This window comes from Galeopterus variegatus, unplaced genomic scaffold, assembly GCF_000696425.1.
Source record: "Galeopterus variegatus unplaced genomic scaffold, G_variegatus-3.0.2 Scaffold3453, whole genome shotgun sequence".
In the NCBI taxonomy this organism is placed as follows: domain Eukaryota; kingdom Metazoa; phylum Chordata; class Mammalia; order Dermoptera; family Cynocephalidae; genus Galeopterus; species Galeopterus variegatus.
The window spans coordinates 102,775-119,435 of NW_007729564.1; the positions used below are offsets into that span (position 1 = coordinate 102,775).

The 16,661-nt window shown below is 53.8% G+C and overlaps 1 protein-coding gene across 1 annotated transcript in view; it reads right to left on the reverse strand.

Annotated features, from left to right (window-relative positions):
• The window catches only part of LOC103600767 (tensin-1-like), a gene marked incomplete at its 3' end in the record, with an annotated part of 169,094 nt that overhangs the window by 96,904 nt on the left and 55,529 nt on the right, over positions 1 to 16,661 (reverse strand). The window lies entirely within an intron of this gene.

Sequence of the window (16,661 nt, forward strand, 5' to 3'; positions counted from 1 at the left end):
AGCACCAGCGTCGCTAATAAATGTGGAAGGCTTTGAAGGGCACAAGCACCCTCTACTTGTGAGCTACTATGCTCATCAGTTTCATCCTCATCTTCCTCCCTAGGGGGAGGAGCGGGGGCGTGGGGAGGGGAAGGAAGGAGGGCTCCTTTGCTGCCTTCCCTGAGATAACATTCCCCTGGCCAGGCCTGGCAGCCAAACCATTACCCTGACAATTAGCAGGGGCATTTATCAGAGACTCAATGTGCTCCTTTTTTCTAGCTGGGACACGCTTTTCTTGGAGCTCAGTCCTCAACCTTGGCTCCAATTCCCGACCCGAACACTAGGCAAGGGGCCCACAGAGGAGACAGACGGGGAGGCTCTCCCTCGGGCATGAGGGCACAAGCCATGGATAGCCAAAGAGTGGGGAGCTGCCTCCCCAGACAGTGGGCACCCCCTCCCCACCCACCAGCCCAGAGGAGCAGTGCTGGTGAGAGCCTGCAGCCCCAGCATATGCTGGCTGTTCACCCACCCCAGTGGGACCCTCCTTCCACCTGACCCAGTGCTGTCGTCCCACGAGCCCTAGGGATGCCCCAGGCTTGACACACCAGCCCAGACAAGGACAACACCTGTGTGATGGTGTGCCCACACTCTGGAGGGGTGAAGGGGCTGGCGGTTAGTATCCCCAGGTTCTTGACCCAGTTGTGCTACTGGCTCCCTGCCCACCTCATTCTCCAGCAGGGAGGCCCAAGTTGAGTCTTAGTATTTATCACTTTACTCAGCTTTACTCCAGGACTGTGGGGAGAATTGTATGGGGCCAAAAAAAAAAAGAACAAACAATATCTAACACATTAAATATTTACTATATGATGGGTATTATTATAAATGCTTTACCCATGTTAACTCATTTAATCCTTTCAACAATCCAGTAATGTAGGTACTGTATCCCCAGTTGAGGTGCATGAGGCACAGAGAGGTTAAACAACTTGCCCAATGTCACACAGCTGATAAGTGGCTGGGATTTGAACCCAGGCTGTCTGATTCCCAAGATGAGATGTGAAAGGGACCTTGTCACTCATGGCCTTACTTTCAGGAGAGTGAAGACACACAGGGGAACAGAGCTGCTCCCAGAAGTCCAGGGCTTTCGATACACATAAGCACGGGGCTATGAGCAACTGTTCTAGGAGAGGCTTCTGGGGGGAGAGGGTTGAGGGGTGGAGTGGAGGGTGCTGGGGGAACAGATGGGAGGGGAGGGAAGGTCCCCAGAGCCAGCCGTGGCCTGCAGGGCTCCCTGCCTGCCCTGCCCACCAGACAAGATTTTAGGCAGAGGACACAGCTGTCCCTGCCAGGCACAGCCCCAAACCCCACTCTGGGGCCTGTGAGGCTTCAACGTCACGAGCTAGGCCCCAGGTGGAAGTGGGTACAAGCCACAGGACAGCACCCTTGCTGGGGTGAGCAGGGACTTGAGTGAGAGACCAAGCTGTGAGAAGAGGGGATGCTGGCTGCTACTGCCACAGCCCCCAGACTGCATCAGCCCCCTCCGTTCCAGGAGGCAGGCTTCTAGTCTCTATTAGGGACTGGGGACTGGGGAAGTGAGGGGGCATTACGGATGCTCTCTGAGGCAGAGGCAGAGTGGACAGGTATTCTCTGAACAAGTGGGAGGGTCTCTCTCCCAAATCTACCCTAAGGCAGTGGAGTGGCTGAGCCCTGGCCAGAAGGCCTGCTGCCTGGGTGCCCCTCGCAACCTGCTGTCCCCACTGGCTCCTCCATCCTCCACCCCCGGCTGTGCGTTCCAGGCCACCCGGCCAGCCGGCCATTAGCTTTGTTGTGCCTTTCAGTGTTTGTGTCTCTCTCTCTTTTTCTAAGCGGAAAAATGTTTCCTTAAAAGGCTGTCTCCTTCCCTCCAGCCCCCTGGCCCCTGGCCACCTTCTCAGGAGCCTGGAATGTGCCAGGGAGAGCCAGGGCCTCCTGCCACCCTGTGGCCCGTGCCCTATGGCCCTACACTCCTGGTGTCCACAGGGGCCACCCCCATTGTCTCTTGGGGACCCAAGCTAGGAAGGGCATGCTCTGAGGGGTCTGCAGGGGCTCTCAGTGCCAGCTCTGTCACCCATTCACCTCCGAGGGCTGGCAGCACAGGGTTCTAGGCTCAGACCCAGGAAGGCAGCCTGAGGTGAGCCTCCATCCCCTGGCATACCTTAAATGACCCATCTAGACACTGCAGGCAGAGAGGGCTTTCTGCTCAATCTTTCCACTCTGAATAACATAATAATAAAAGTCACAACAGCAGCAGCAAATACTCCCATTGCACTTGTTCTCTGCCAGGCACTGTTCTTAGCACTTAGTGTAAATTAACTCATTTAATTCTCACAACAGTCCTGAGCACTATAATTATTATCCCCATCTTGTGGATGAGGAGACTGAGGCACAGAGGTGAATAGTTCGCCAGCAGGAGGCGGGATACAAACCCAGCAGTCTGGCTCCAGAGACATGCTCTTGCCCTTGATGCTGCACTGACTCTCCTGCAAACACTCCTTTCCAGAAAGCCACTGGAAATGACAACAGACTGCTCATGAACTGTGCTGTGTGTCTGTACTCAGCTTAATTACTATACTAAGCCTTTTGCTCCCCCATTCACAGATGAAGAAACTAAGGCACAGAAAGGCTAACGATTTGCCCAGCATGGCAGCAGAGCAGTCTGGCCCCAGAAGTTGCAAGGTGGGGACCTGGGAGTGCAGCTGGGAGGTGACAGTGTTAGCAGCCCAGACCAGAGCCAATGCCTGGCATTCATCAGCAACCCCACCCACTGAGATTTTCTCATTTTCAAAGGACCCTGGGCACAATGCCAACAACAGAACACACCTGTGGAGACACCCCCTAAGACAAGACAGTAGCCAGCCCAGGTGGGGATCTCCCTGTATGCCCTGGTCCCTGCTGTCCTCTCAACCTTCATTCTGTGCCCATACCTCTTGTCCTTGTCCAGGACCCAAAGCCACACATAAGGTGTAGGCTCCTCTCGGTCCTTCTAATGCCTGACTCTGTTCTTCCTCAGGGCCTTTGCATATGCTGTTCCCTTGCCTGGAATGCACCTCCTCCAGCTGTCTGCATGGCTGTGTTCTTCCTGTCCTTCTGACTTTGGCTTAAATGCCACCACCCCAGAGATGCCCTCCACGACTTCCTTGAGTTACACACACCTGATATTGTCTCTCCTGCACCCACATCTCTTTCTTCACGGACCTAATTACAATGTTTAACTATAGGTGTGCATTTCCTTGTCCATAACCGGCTTTTCCTCTATGAAACAAGTGCCGTGAGGGCAGGAAGCACATCTTGCTCATCCCACTGGTCCCAATACACAGCAGGTGCACACGAAATACCCATTGAAAGAATGAAAGCAACTCAAGGCCTGAGGAAGGGAGGCACCTGTGGCCACCTGTGGTAAAAGTCACTGCCGTTTGTGGAGCACCTACTACACGCCTCTGGCACTGAGGCTAATCCTGTCATATGCCTGATCTCTCGGAGACCCTCCAATCCTACAGTCAGCAAGACTGCTTCCATTTCACAAACGAAGAAACAGAGGCTCCAAGAGGTCATGATGCTTGCCCCAGGTTGATCAGCTGGAAAGAGTACTTTGAATGTCTAGTGAAGGAGTTAAGACCTTTAGCTACTAGCATTGGGGAGCCACTGAACACACCTGAGTAAGAGAGGGACCAGGCTGAAGCTCTGCTCCAGATAGAGAGTTCTTAGAGTAGAGTCCAGGGGGAGGTGCAGGGTGGGAGCTTAAGGCAAGCGGGGGATGTGCAGTAACAATACTGATAACAATGAGGGGAAGGAGAAAGGAGCGGGAGAAGAGGAGCCCTGAAGCTGGGGGACAAGGGGCCAACAAAACACATTTGCACAGACCCCCACCCCCAGCCTCTGCTTCTCTTCCCCAACCCAGAGCATGAGAGGGCACCAACCCCCACTCCCAGAGCGGATCCAGCATGCCCAATGCTCTGCCCACTGTTTACCCTTTTGTGACCAGGAGGCAGCCAGCTTCTGAGCCCTGGCCATTGAGGCAACACCAGAGGGGTCAAGAATAACCCAGACAATGATCCCAGAGGGCCCAGTCTCCACGCCTGTGACTGAGGAAACACAGATGACCCCTCATCTGTGGACAGCCCAGCTCCTCAGCGTTCAGATCGTTAGTCCACTGAGCCCTATCAAGAAGGCCCAGCCAGCTCCTGTGAGCCCCGCAAGTGTAGGCTGGAAAGCACCACCAGGTGGGCCAGCTGTTGCCCTGGAAGCCAGGTGTGGGGCACGTGTCCTCCAGGACCTGGAGATGCTCAACCAATAGAGAGCTACAAAAATGCTGAGGCCGTGGGGGTAGGGCATGGGGACCAGGACGAGGCTGCCTCAAAGGACCCTAGCACAGCTTGGAGATCCCAGCCTCCCAGGCTGAGCCTCAGCCCCTAGACAGGGATGTCCTGGAAAGGAGGTGGTCATGCCCTGGCTCCATCTCCTTCCCAGGCCTGTGCCCTCTGCCAGGCTGCTAGTCCTCAGCAGGGCTTGCTCCAGCCTCTCCAGGCTCCCCGACCTACTCAGCTGTTTCCTTCCCTTATATAGAGCTCTGCTAAGACCAGGGAAGAAAGTGCAACGCGTTCCTGGAGGCAAGAAGGGGCCTGTTCCCAGGGACACCTTGAGCCAGGGGGGGCATTTCCCAGCCCTGAGTCCCCCTCCAGAGTAAGGGGGCCAGTGGAGACAGGGAGAGGGCCTGGCCCTTTCCCCAAACCCAGCACAGGCTGGAACTCAGAACCTGGGGCAGCCAGGACACAGGGGAGTCTCAGAGGGCTAACTCAGATCACTGTCCCTAGGGCCTCAGCACCCACCCCCTCCTCCAAATCTTCTTGAGTCACATTCCTCTTAGACCACTGACCCAATCAACCTGCCCCCAAAGCTCCAGCAGTCCTCCGCTTTTCCCCAATTCCTCCTCTTGTCTCAGGATCCTCTTCTCAGGCCCCACTCACTGGCTGCCCCAGCTACTGCCAGGCCCTAGGTCTTGCAACACACTCAAGATGGGCCCTCCAGACTGGGAAGTTGCCCTTTAGCAAACACTGCACCCACCCACAGAGCAGCTCCAACCTGTGCAGCCCAACGCAAGGGCCACAGCACGATCAACCTGGATGAGGAAGGGGAGAGCAGGGTGTGCCTGAGGAATGTGGATGGAGCTCAGAGCAGCCTCAGCCAAAGGTCCTCACCATAGCAAAGGGGTAGGGGTGGGCGGGCCAAGCTGTGGGGCCGTGGGCCTTCTGCCCACTGACACGAGTCCCCTTTAGGGCTTCCTGGAAGATGGCACACAGTGGGCCCGCCCGGCATGCTCGGCTGGTCGCAGAGCACCTTCTCTGAAGAGTTGCCTCCCAGGGGGCCCAAGTTGACACCCCAGGGCCCAGCTCAGGGGCCACACTCACCAACACCCAAAATCAGTGAGGCTGGGAGAGGTGAGGCTGCACACAGAGGTGAGATTGGTCATGAGCAGACACCGGACAGCAGGAGCATCAGAGGAGCTGGGCTCAGCAAGCCTTCACTGAGTGCCCACTGCATGCCAGGCCCCAGAAGCACAAGAGAGTGATCCAGGGGGCATTAAGAGGGGCAGAGCCATGGCCAGAAAACAAAGGCAGGACAGGCAGGGACACAGGGAAGTACCGGCAGGGGCAGAGGGCATGGCTGGGCCCAGGCCTTTACCCTGCTCAGCATCCCAGGCTCTCAGTCTTGCCCACATTCGCCACCTCCTGGGCTCCCTGCTCAGTGATGACTACCCCATTCCCCACCCCAAGCTACCCAAAGTTGTTCCCACCAAAACCTGTTCCTAAAATGCACATCCAGGCATGTCACTCCTCTGCCTAAAGTCCTTGCACAGCTCCCAGCTCCATGGGATAAAGTCCAAATGCCCTAATATGGCTGCACGGCCCTTCAGGACCTGGCTGAGTTTCCCTCTCCAGTCCCATTTCTCACCTCTCCACCGCAAAGCCCTTGCTGCAACCAGAGAAAACCATACTGAGGTCTGCCTTTATTCCACGCTGTATGCTCTGACCTTGGGGTTATTCGCCCATTTAACAGATGGGGGAATGGGGCACTGAGAGGTCAGCCTAAGGTCACACAACCAGTAAATGATGGAAACGGAACCAGAGTTCCACTCTGGTAGTGCCCAAAGCCTTGGCTCTGCCAGGCCCATACCACCTTGCCCAGTTGGGGGCCACAGGAGGAGTTTCATGGAGGGCACAGCCTCTGAGCTGAGAGTGGAGGGGGAGATGCCAGGGGTAGGAGGAAAGAGAGGAAACCTGGCTGGGCCCGGGGTGCACATGGCAAAATGGAGAAAGCAGGTCAGAAGGGCAACTTACGTCATGCTGAGCATGGCCCAGAGGCAAATGTCCAGGGCCCTGGAGTGGCCTGAGCAGGGGTAGGGAGCCGAGAAGAGAGGTTGAGGGGGTGCTTCAAGGGCACGTAGAAAGATGGAGGAGCAGGGGAGTTGGGAAGTCAGACACTGCTAGGGCGCCCAGCCTGGAGGACTCAGGGAAGCTGGGCCTCTATCATAACACGGAGGTGCTGAACAGGCAGTTTGGAATGCAGGCTTCAGAGCTGCTTTCTCCTGAGATCCAGAGAGCAGGAAAAGCCCCACCCCTTCTCCCTGGCCTGGAGAAGGGCCGTTTGTTCTCAAGTAGCGGGCTGGGTGGCCTGGCCTGCAGCACAGAGCACAGAGCTTCTAGGAAGTTCCTAGAAGAAGTGGTCAAGAAAAGGCCTGTGGTCTGTGGTCACGGTTCTGGTAGAACCGGGGCCGGGAGGAGGTGACAGGCACGGGAAGCAAGACCACGCATTCACTCAACAATACTGACAGCGCGCCCCCCTCGGTGCCAGGCTCCCAGCGAGGGAGACAGATGAATGGGAATGGCCCCTGCCTGGGAGGGAAACTGTGGCCCAGTGGAGGAGACAGGCATGTAAACAGAGAATTATAAAACAGCCCAGTAACTGCTATAATAGAGGTATGAAGAGGACTATTATTTCCATCTGTTTTTCCAGAAATTACACCCAGTGGGAAGCTGCCCGCCCCACCCCCTCACTCCCTCACCGAGGGTTTCTGTCCCTAGATGAGACAGGGACAAAAGTCTTTGACCCTAAGCTGTGCTGGAACACTAAGGCAGGAAGGATGCATGGGAAAAAATCTAAGAGCAATGGGAAAACGCAAAGAGCCAAAGGTCTCAGGAACCACTGAGGACCATGCCAGCCACCACTGGGACCTATTAGAGTAGACTGGGGGAAAGGGTGGTGGAGGGAGAGGATGGGGTTGAGCCAGGCCCAAAATAGAGAATTCTGAGGCTGAGGACACAATCAGACCCACAGAGATATCAGAGATCAGCACAGACATCAGCCCCTTGCCTTCTTAAACTAGGCCACCGTCTGCTTGCCAGCCAGGACAACAGCTTACAGACCTCTCTCCCTTCTATGCCTTTATGGTTTCTTGCAAACTGCAGGTGTTTACTGCCCTGTTTCCTAATTTCCATGATGCCATTGATTGTATGGGGCGCTGTCAATTAGAGAACAGCTTTTGAGAGGGAAAAATACTATCTAAATTGTCATAAGGTATATTCCAATTCCAGAAACATTAAAATGAGAAAGAAGACATCTCAGATCTGAAGAAATGCCTTGAATTTTTGTTGATTCTTCGGGCCCCATAAGCCTGAAGGAAGTCCTTCCTGATATATACCTATCTCTGTTTTTAAGAATTTAAGGTTTGCCAAAAGAAAGAACAGGGTGAAAAGCAAACCCAACCACATATTACTCAGGAAGAAATTCTATATCCTCAAAGCCTATTTATGGCCTTTATGTTCCCTGGACCACCCCCACCCCCACCCCGAAAAAGGGTCATTTTGTCTCATCACCTGACTCCAGACAACTTTGAACTTAACCAATACCCAGTAGCTGGGAACAGGTTCAGTTCTGAGATCACAACAACTTCTGTTTGTGGATCTTCACTTCAAATTCCTGAACTCACCACAAGGCCATGAGTTTCCAACTAAAGGGCAAGAGGAGAAACAGAAAAAGCACTGGACCAGGAGTCAGGCATGGGCTCAAATACAGATGCTCCTCAACTTACAATGGGGTTACACCCCAATAAACCCATAGTAAGTTGAAAATGTCATCAGTCGAAAATGTATTTAATACACCTAACCTCCTGAACATTATCACTTAGCCCAGCTTACCTTAAACATGCTCAGAACACTTAACATTAGCCTACTGTTGGGCGAAATCATACAACACAAGGACTATTTTATAATACAATGTTGAATATCTTATGTAATTTATTGAATACTGTACTGAAAGCAAAAAACAGAAGGATCGTATTGGTAAGCTGAGCATGGTTTCTACTGAACGTGGATCACTTTTGCACCATGGTGAAGTTGAAAAATCATTAAGTCAAACCATCATAAGCTGAAAGCTGTATGTACCAGTTTTGGCACAGACTGGCTAAGGAGACCTTTTTTAACCTCCTTGAGTCTCAGTTTCCTCACCTTTAAAATGGGGGTAAGAAGACCTACTTCACAAAGTAATTGGTAGTATTAAATAAAGTCAACTGAGACAACAGCAGTAAAAATGTCTGTAACACAGAACACGTTTTGTAAATGTTGGTTCCTTTCTATTTTAGCCCAGACACAATTACTGCATCTCTCTATGCCTCAGCGTCTACATTTACAGAGCAGTAAATTGCACAGTGCTTACTATGTGCCAGGCTCAAATCTCAGCATTTTCTGCATCTCAGCTCACTTAATCCTCACCCCAACCCTGTGAAGTAGGTTCTGTTCTTACACGCATTTTACAGAAGAAGAAACTAAGAAACAATGACAGAAGAGAGGAAGGAGATAATTTCTTAAATTTCATCTACTCTAAGTTGAACAGAGCTTGGAACACTATACAACTCAAGATATTCCACCTTTTTTTCTAAACTTTCCACTCTTCTATGGCACAAGCGCCAGTTCTCTGAAAATCCACACACATAGAAAACTCGCAGCCCACAGATGGCAATGACAGAAGATTCAAAGCTCTGCACAATTAGTTCATATCAAAGGCTGGTGTTCTGGAACCCCATCTGCTCTGATGGATGAGGCCGCTCCAGGAGCCCCCGGAAGCTGAAGGTCCCACGGGCAGAGCAGCCCAGCTCCCTGTTGCTCTTTGAATCCATCTGTGGCCAAGTCTCAGGAAGCCCCCTCTCACTCCCAATTAGCCGACAGCAGACTTGAAGCCAGGCCAGCACCGAAGGCCAGAGGAGGCCTGGCTGTCACCAGCATTGTTCAGCTGCATCTGACGCATATCCACCTCCCTGCAATGTTTCCTTGTTTCCCAGGAGGACCTCCAAGATGCACTGCACGCATCTGAAACCAGATCTGGAGGGAAAGGGGGGTTCAAGGAGAGGCAGCGGAAGACCTGACTCTCTCCGACTTGGAAAACACAGGCAAATTTTAAGTAGACAGAAGAGAAAGCTCACATCATGTAGAGACCCGGTGACCTAGAGACACTGCAGCCATGTATACATACAGCTCAGAACACCCCCAGGCACACACAGCACACACACCAGACTCAGATGCAAAGTCACTCCCTGGTGCTCTGCACACACACACACACCCGCCACCAACAGAGCCACACGGACAGGAACACACTCACTGACATGGGCAGTCTGGTGGCCCTGAGCACAGCTGATTTCAGGAAGCCAGAGGGGAAACAAGTCAAGTTGGTGTGTGTGGACTGGGGGAGGGGAGAGCAGGAGCCAGCAGAGGTGGGAAGTATGAGAGCAGCCGGGTCCCTGAAGCACACCCAGATCTCTGAGCCCCATTCAAAGTGCACACAGGAGCCGAGCCACCCACTGCAGCCTGGGTGAGCGGCAAAATTCCCATCTGAGCCCTGACTATCATTCAGGAAGAGCAGGTGAAGGGATAAGGCACAGTGATGAAAGCTGGGTAGGAGGTGTCAGAAATGGACGGGCAGGTGCACATACAGGGCGGAGCTGATAAGAGGATAAACAATCTGAAAATTACAGATGGAAGCATGGACGGCAGGAATTTTACAGGCGGAGATGGTGAGGAAAGGCAAAACAGAGTTTAGAGCTTATGGGACAACCATATTCTTTGAACACATACAATGTACATATACTTCAGACATTTCATCCCATTTAATCCTTTCACAATAGGTACAACAAGCAATACCCCTTTTTCCATATGAGGCCACCAAAACTTAGAGAGGAGAATGAGTTGGCCAAGTTCCCACAGCCATGAGTGCTTGAGCTGAGACTCAAACCCAGGAGAGCCAGAGTACAAATTCTACACTCCTCAGGCAAGCCAAGTCATCTGGATGCCCAGAAGACAGCACAGAGCAGCTATGGGGCCTACAGCGCGGGAAGGCACAGATGGTGCATGGGACTAATGCAGAGGGGCACAGAGAGACCAAAGGGATGGGGCATGGCCAATGGGCCCCTGCCTGCCTGGACCCCCAGCCCAAGGAGGATAAGACAGGGAGCTCAGACTGCTGTAACTCAGTGGCTGGGCCTCCAATGAGTTTCCAGAGCCCCAGACAGCTCTGCATAGTCTAGGAGCCACCTGCCCAGCAGAGACACTGAGCCATTACTCACACTGTTACTCACTTTGCCTCTGCACCCCCACCCCCTAGTGTATCACTTCCTCCTACTCTGCTCCCTGAGGGTGGCCAAAGGGGCGCCAGCAGATCTGCCTGGTTCCCTCTCTCACTTCGCTAGCTCCAATCCCGCCAGCGCATCCCCAGCTGAGTCACTGGGACGGGGACGGGAGATTCTGGCCAGCTCAACCTTGACAGCTGTTGTCCTCTGCTCAGTTCCAAGAAACCAAGCTGCCTGGAGGAGTGGTCACTGGGCAAATAACTTTCCAATCCCAGAGCTGGAAAGGACCTTCCCAGCCTCTCAGCTGGTGTCCCAGCAGATGCCAGAAGATCCTACAGGTCCCCACCTCCACGCTGGACAGCTCTCTGTTCAGAAAGATCCACGGACTTGCAAATTTTCAGCACTGCTGGAAAGAGAGAATTCTCCAGATTTCAACCTTTCGTTTCACAAATGAGGACACTAAAGCCCAGAAAGTGGCAGTAATTTGCACAAAGTCACACAGTGCCAAAGGGAGTCTAGCAGGCCACCTGACTCCCCAGCCACCAACCCTTCCACTGCACTACATGCACCCCTCCCCCTGCTCCAAGGTGGGCAGGCCCCTGAAGTTTGCTCTCACTCCCTCCTGTTGCAAGCAGCTGCTTATCCCGCAACTCTGGCAATGGAAGATCTGAAGGCAAGATGAAGAGGGAGGGACGGAGCCACAGCCAGGCAGTGGTAACTGGGGAGGAATCACTTTCTAACAGTGAAGAGGCATCAGCCTCCCAGCTGCAGACTCAGAACAGTCTGCCCAGGAGGCAGGGAGATGGACCACAGGACCTCCCAAGGCTCTGGAGTTAAAAGGCCAGGCCCTCTGGCAGGACATGATGGGAGGAATTCCTGGGGTCCCAGCTGGGGACTTGGGAGAGTCCTGGCCTCCGCTCTGCTCACCTCTCCTCCTTCACCCCCACCCCTCACCCTGGCTCACCCCCTGCTCTCCCAGGGCTCCAGCCTGGAATCCAGTCCTGGCCACTGCCTCTGCTCCCACGCTCAGTTCAGCTTGGCTCAGTCTGTCTCTGCTGGCCATGGCAGAGGTAGCCACATGTGTGGCGGAGGAGGCAGCTCCTGAGCCACTGATGAATTTCTCCTGAGCCTCCAGAGGAGCCTCTTCTGTCTTTTGCATTTTCTCAGTCCCCTCTTGGCAGCTGCACTCATCCCGGCCAAGAAGCCCCTGCCCTGGCCCCACATTTTACAGATGAGTAAAGGGGTGTACTGGCAAGTTAAGTGAGTTGTCCATGGTTACACAGCCTGCAAGAGGTGGGGTCGAGATTCAATCCCAGACACTGTGGCTGCAGAGTCTGTGATCTTGACCCCACGCCACCCTGCCTCGTGATAGGTCCTTGCTCCAGGAGGTAAAAGCTCCTGAAATTCCTGCTCCTTCATCAACACACAGTCACTGAGCACCCACGACATGCTGGGCTTCTGACCTTTGAGACCCTCAGCATTTCTCCTGGCTCTGGACAGGCAGACCCTATCCTCACACTCACCAGGCCACTCGCAGTCAGGCTGGGCACCACTGGCTCTGTCCACCCTGACTAAGGGACACTGGTGTTCATTAATTCATTCAACAAATGGTGAGGGCCTACTGTGTGCCAGGCCAGATGGTAAAAGATGCCCCCAAAGGAGCCTCTTGGTGCCTTAGAAATAGGAGCTGTTTGTAGTCTACCCTCACTCCCGCCTGCTGCAGTCCATCCATCCCAGTCTTGCATGTGAAGTCTTGCCAAGGAGGGCTCTCTCTTAGCCTGAAAGATCTCCCAGGAAGGAGATTTCAGTGCCTCCTTGGCCTCCCAATCCAGGAGGGGAGGACAGCCCATGGGAATGAAGCCCAAAGAGATGAAGTGCCTTGGAAGAGGATTTCCCAGCCCCAGTGCTCAGGAATTTGAACACAGGATTACAGGGACCCAGGTCCTGGCTTGTGGCCTATCCCCAGGCTTCCCCTGCCCAGTACAGCCTTCACAACTGTCCAAGTCCCCTTCCTAAACCACCATTTCATCGTGTTTCTCCTAGGTTAAAATGCTCTGCTGCTCTCCTCTTTAACATGGCCCAGAAAATCCCCCGTACGCAGGCCCCAAGCAACACATCCAGGCTGTCCCCAAAGCCACTCTTTTCCACACACATCATTTTTAAGCCACCATTTATTGTGACTGCTCTGTGCCACGCACTGAGCTGAGAGCTTTACAAATAGCATCTCATTTCATCCCCACCAGAGCACTACAAGTTTGGAATATCAACCCCATTTTACAGATGCAGACACTAAGGATCAGACCAACGTCGCACAAGTAGTAAGCAGCAGAGCTGGAAAGGACACCCAAGCTCGTCCGGCTCTAGCACAGGGCTGGAGCCACTATTTTATCTGTCTTACTTGCATAGCACTGTACCTCTGTGCATGCCTTCCTCTCTGCCTGGAGAAGTCTTTGCCCCTTTCCCCCATCCCTGCAAAGCTCCTTCTCAGCCCTCAAAACTCATTTCAAATGGCACTTGTCTGAAGCTTTCTCTGCTCCACCAGCTCATGTGAACTGCTTCCTCCTTGACATTCCCTCTGCATTTTGCAGAAACACTCTCTACTCCCCTTTGCCTGCCACTAGACCGTGTCTCCCTGGCCTTTCTAGCCCCATACCTGGCACCTTGCCTGGCACAGGGTGGATGCCCTAAAAGGCGTTCAAAGTGAACAATCCGGCAGCTCCATGATCTCCGCCAGACTCAGCCACTGCCACGCAGTCCCCACAGTGGATACATGGACACTGCCCCTGACCCAAGGGGCCGACTCCTGGGGGGACCCTTCTCTTCCACCCCCAATCACAGACCAACACCCCAGCTGTGTCTCTGGGTGTAGACTTCTCCCCATGCCAGCCCCTCCTTCCTGGCTTGGCGGCCCTTCTCTGCTCAACCAGCTCTGCTGTTTCTGGGAGTCTCAGCCAGTGATTAGGGCCCTAATCAGCAGGACTTCCTGCCAGCGACTGCCAGAGGTGGGGGCAGGGTGGGAGGGAAGCAAGGTCAATCCAAGGTGAAGTTCTGTAGCCTGGGGACCAGGGGAGGCCCCAGCACGGGGAAATGGACCACAGACTTCCAGCCTGCACCTCTCCAGCCCTTAAATTTACAGGTGAAGACACTGAGGCCCAGCAAGAGAAGGGACTGATCTAGAGTCAAGGGACAGAGCCAGGGCTAGACTCAGATCTCTGCTTGAGGAGCACTGCTCTCCCACTGCCCTGGGTGAGAGGGACCACCAGGGCAGAGACCCTCTCTTACACTGCCCTTGAAGCCCTCTGCCCCACCCCTGCCCCCCTACCCCAGCACCAAGCCCAGTAGTGAACCCACAGACTGCTCACATACAGGGTGGCTGTAGGCCAGCTGATTACTGAGGTCTGGTCGAGGTCAAGGGTCAAAGGTGAGGCCCATCTCTAGATGAGCAATGGCCTAGAAATGGGGCAGAGGTGAGCAGGGGAAGCCAGATAGGGCCAGGATGCTCAGGAACTCTCCCCAGCTGTCATTATCATCAATCCAAGCCCATTCTTTCTCTGGGAAAAAAAAAAAAAATAGTTTAATGCCTTTTGCAGCTGCAACTGGGCGGGCCAGGGGTCCGGAAATGGAGTTCAACCCCGACCCAGAGCAACCCCAGCCTCTCTGGGTGGGAACCAGGCTGGGTGGAGAGTGCAGCTTGGCAGGTCTTGAGAGCTGACCCCTGCTAATGAGGAATGTCAGGGGCACCAGAAAGCAGAGGACCCCAGAGAGGGCAGAGACCTGGGATGGAGAGGGAGTATAGTCAGAAGCCCTACCCTACCATTGGCTTAAAGCTCTCAGCTTATATGGTATGCAGGAAGGGCTGGACATGGTTAGAGGAATGCAGGTTAGATTTCAGGGAGACCTAGAGGTATAATCCAAAAACATGCAGCCGTTATTCGGGGATTCTACTTTAAAATGTAGATGCCACCACTATGGGTATAGCCCATGGTCAAAAGTAGCCTGTCTGGAGACAAGGCCAGGTCCTTGCCAGGCCTGGGAGTCTCTGATTCAGTGACTCTCGTCAAAGGATGGGATGGGATCCAAGAAGGGGAGCTCGGGTTGGTTTATAATAATGCATCTTGTTTACAGTGATGGCAACTTTCTCAAAGTTCTCCATAAACACAGATCTGCATGGGCTCCCTGAGCAAACAAGGCCTCCAGAGGTCCCCTCAGCTCCCTGCCTGCCCCCTAATCGCAGAGAGAGACAGACAGACAGAGCGGGGGAAAAGGAAGACTCTTCTCTGGGCTCTGATGCCAGGACCTCTGATGCCACCATCTCCTCCACTCTCTGGTCTCATAATTCTCCCCATCTCAGGGATGCAACAAGAGAGAAAAAAGTCAGCCAAGAGTTGGGCTCCTAAAGAACCCCACCACCAATAATAACAACAATTACTAACATTTACTGAGCACTCACTAAGTGGCAGGCACTGTTCAAAGTGCTTTAAATAAACTGACTCATTTCATCCTCACAACCATGCCATGCAGTGGGTACTATTACTATCCCATTTTACAGTGAGAAAACTGAGGCTCAGGGAGGTTCAGTCATTTGCCAAGACCACACAGCTAGCAAATGGGGTGGTCATAAGTTGAGCCCCAGCACTCTGGCTCCAGACTCAGATTCTCTGCCTCACCATAGACCTCTCAGTGAAAACAGCCCTATATCGAAGTCTAACAACTCACCAGGCCCTGACAAAAACCCTCACCCCTCTGCCCTCCGTTAGTCAGTAATGTGTGTTGAGCAGCACTCTGCTAGGCACAGCAAGAATCCCCAGGGTGGCAAAAGGTGCAGGCTTGCCCTCAAGGAGCTTGTAATCCAGGTAGAAGACAGGTGAGCACACACAGGAAACTTGCAAGGATCACAGAAAGTTGCAGGGTCCCACACTGTCTGCTAGAGAAAGTTGAGGAAGGTCCCTGGGGGAACCCAATCTAAGACAGGGACCCCTATAGTGGCAGAAGGGCCAGAATTCCACCCGGGCACTCCTGTGACCCCTCATCCCAGATCAGCTCCCTGGGGCCCCACCCTTCTGGGCCAGTCCTTCCTGCCTCCTCCACCAGGCTTGAGCAACAGACTTCCAGCCCTAAAAAGGCAGGGATTACAGAGCCCAGACTAGCCCTGAGGAGGCAGCATCTGGACTGGCTCAGGCCCACCTACCACCCCACCCCACACTAGCCACGGAGACCAGCCACCCTCCTGGAAAGAAACCAAGCTTGAGGGCCAGCAGGAAGATGCAAAGTCCACCAACCTGGGTAGAGGCATACCAGAGACCCAGCTGTGCTGGGGGCCTCTAGCCTCCTGAGGCCTCCCCTGGGAGATGAAAAAGTGCTTCAGGAGATTTGAGAGGAGAGTAAAGAGGGCAGGTGTGACCTTGCATAACAGAGGGGGCACCCAAGGAAGGGGCACCCCCACCACCCTCATTCCACCCTCGTTCCTCCGCATGCCAACCTGGAAAGCTAAGAGCCAGCCAGCCATGGAGCCACAGAGCCAGAGGCCATGGGGAGATAGTGCTGGGGACAGTGTCTAGGCCATCCCTGCCAAATCTCTGAACACCACCCTCTCCCTCCCCCACTGCCACACCCACTTCTGATTTGCTTTTGTCTGAGTCCAGTAACTGGGAGGACTTTCCTGCCTGTCTCTGCCAACCACCTCCAAACACACCCTCCACTGGGCCTCAGTTTCCCTTTCTGGGATTAAAGAGATTCACAGCTCCAGAAATGAGCCAGGGAGCCAGAATCACTTGCAGTCCAGAGCCTTTGCCAGGCACCCCCACTCCCGCCCTGGCTTCTCTAGGCTCTGGGCATCTCATTTTCCTTCCTCACACACCCCTTCCCCCATCACTGGGTCTCTTCAAACCAGAGGGATGAGTGGCCTAATTAAGCAGCCTCATCTAGTCCCTGGCTGGTGACAAGGGACTGAAGGTAGACATTGGAAGGAACTTCCCCCTCAGACAAAGGGGCTGTCCTGACTGGAGGCATGCAGTGCTGTGGGGTGACCTCAGAT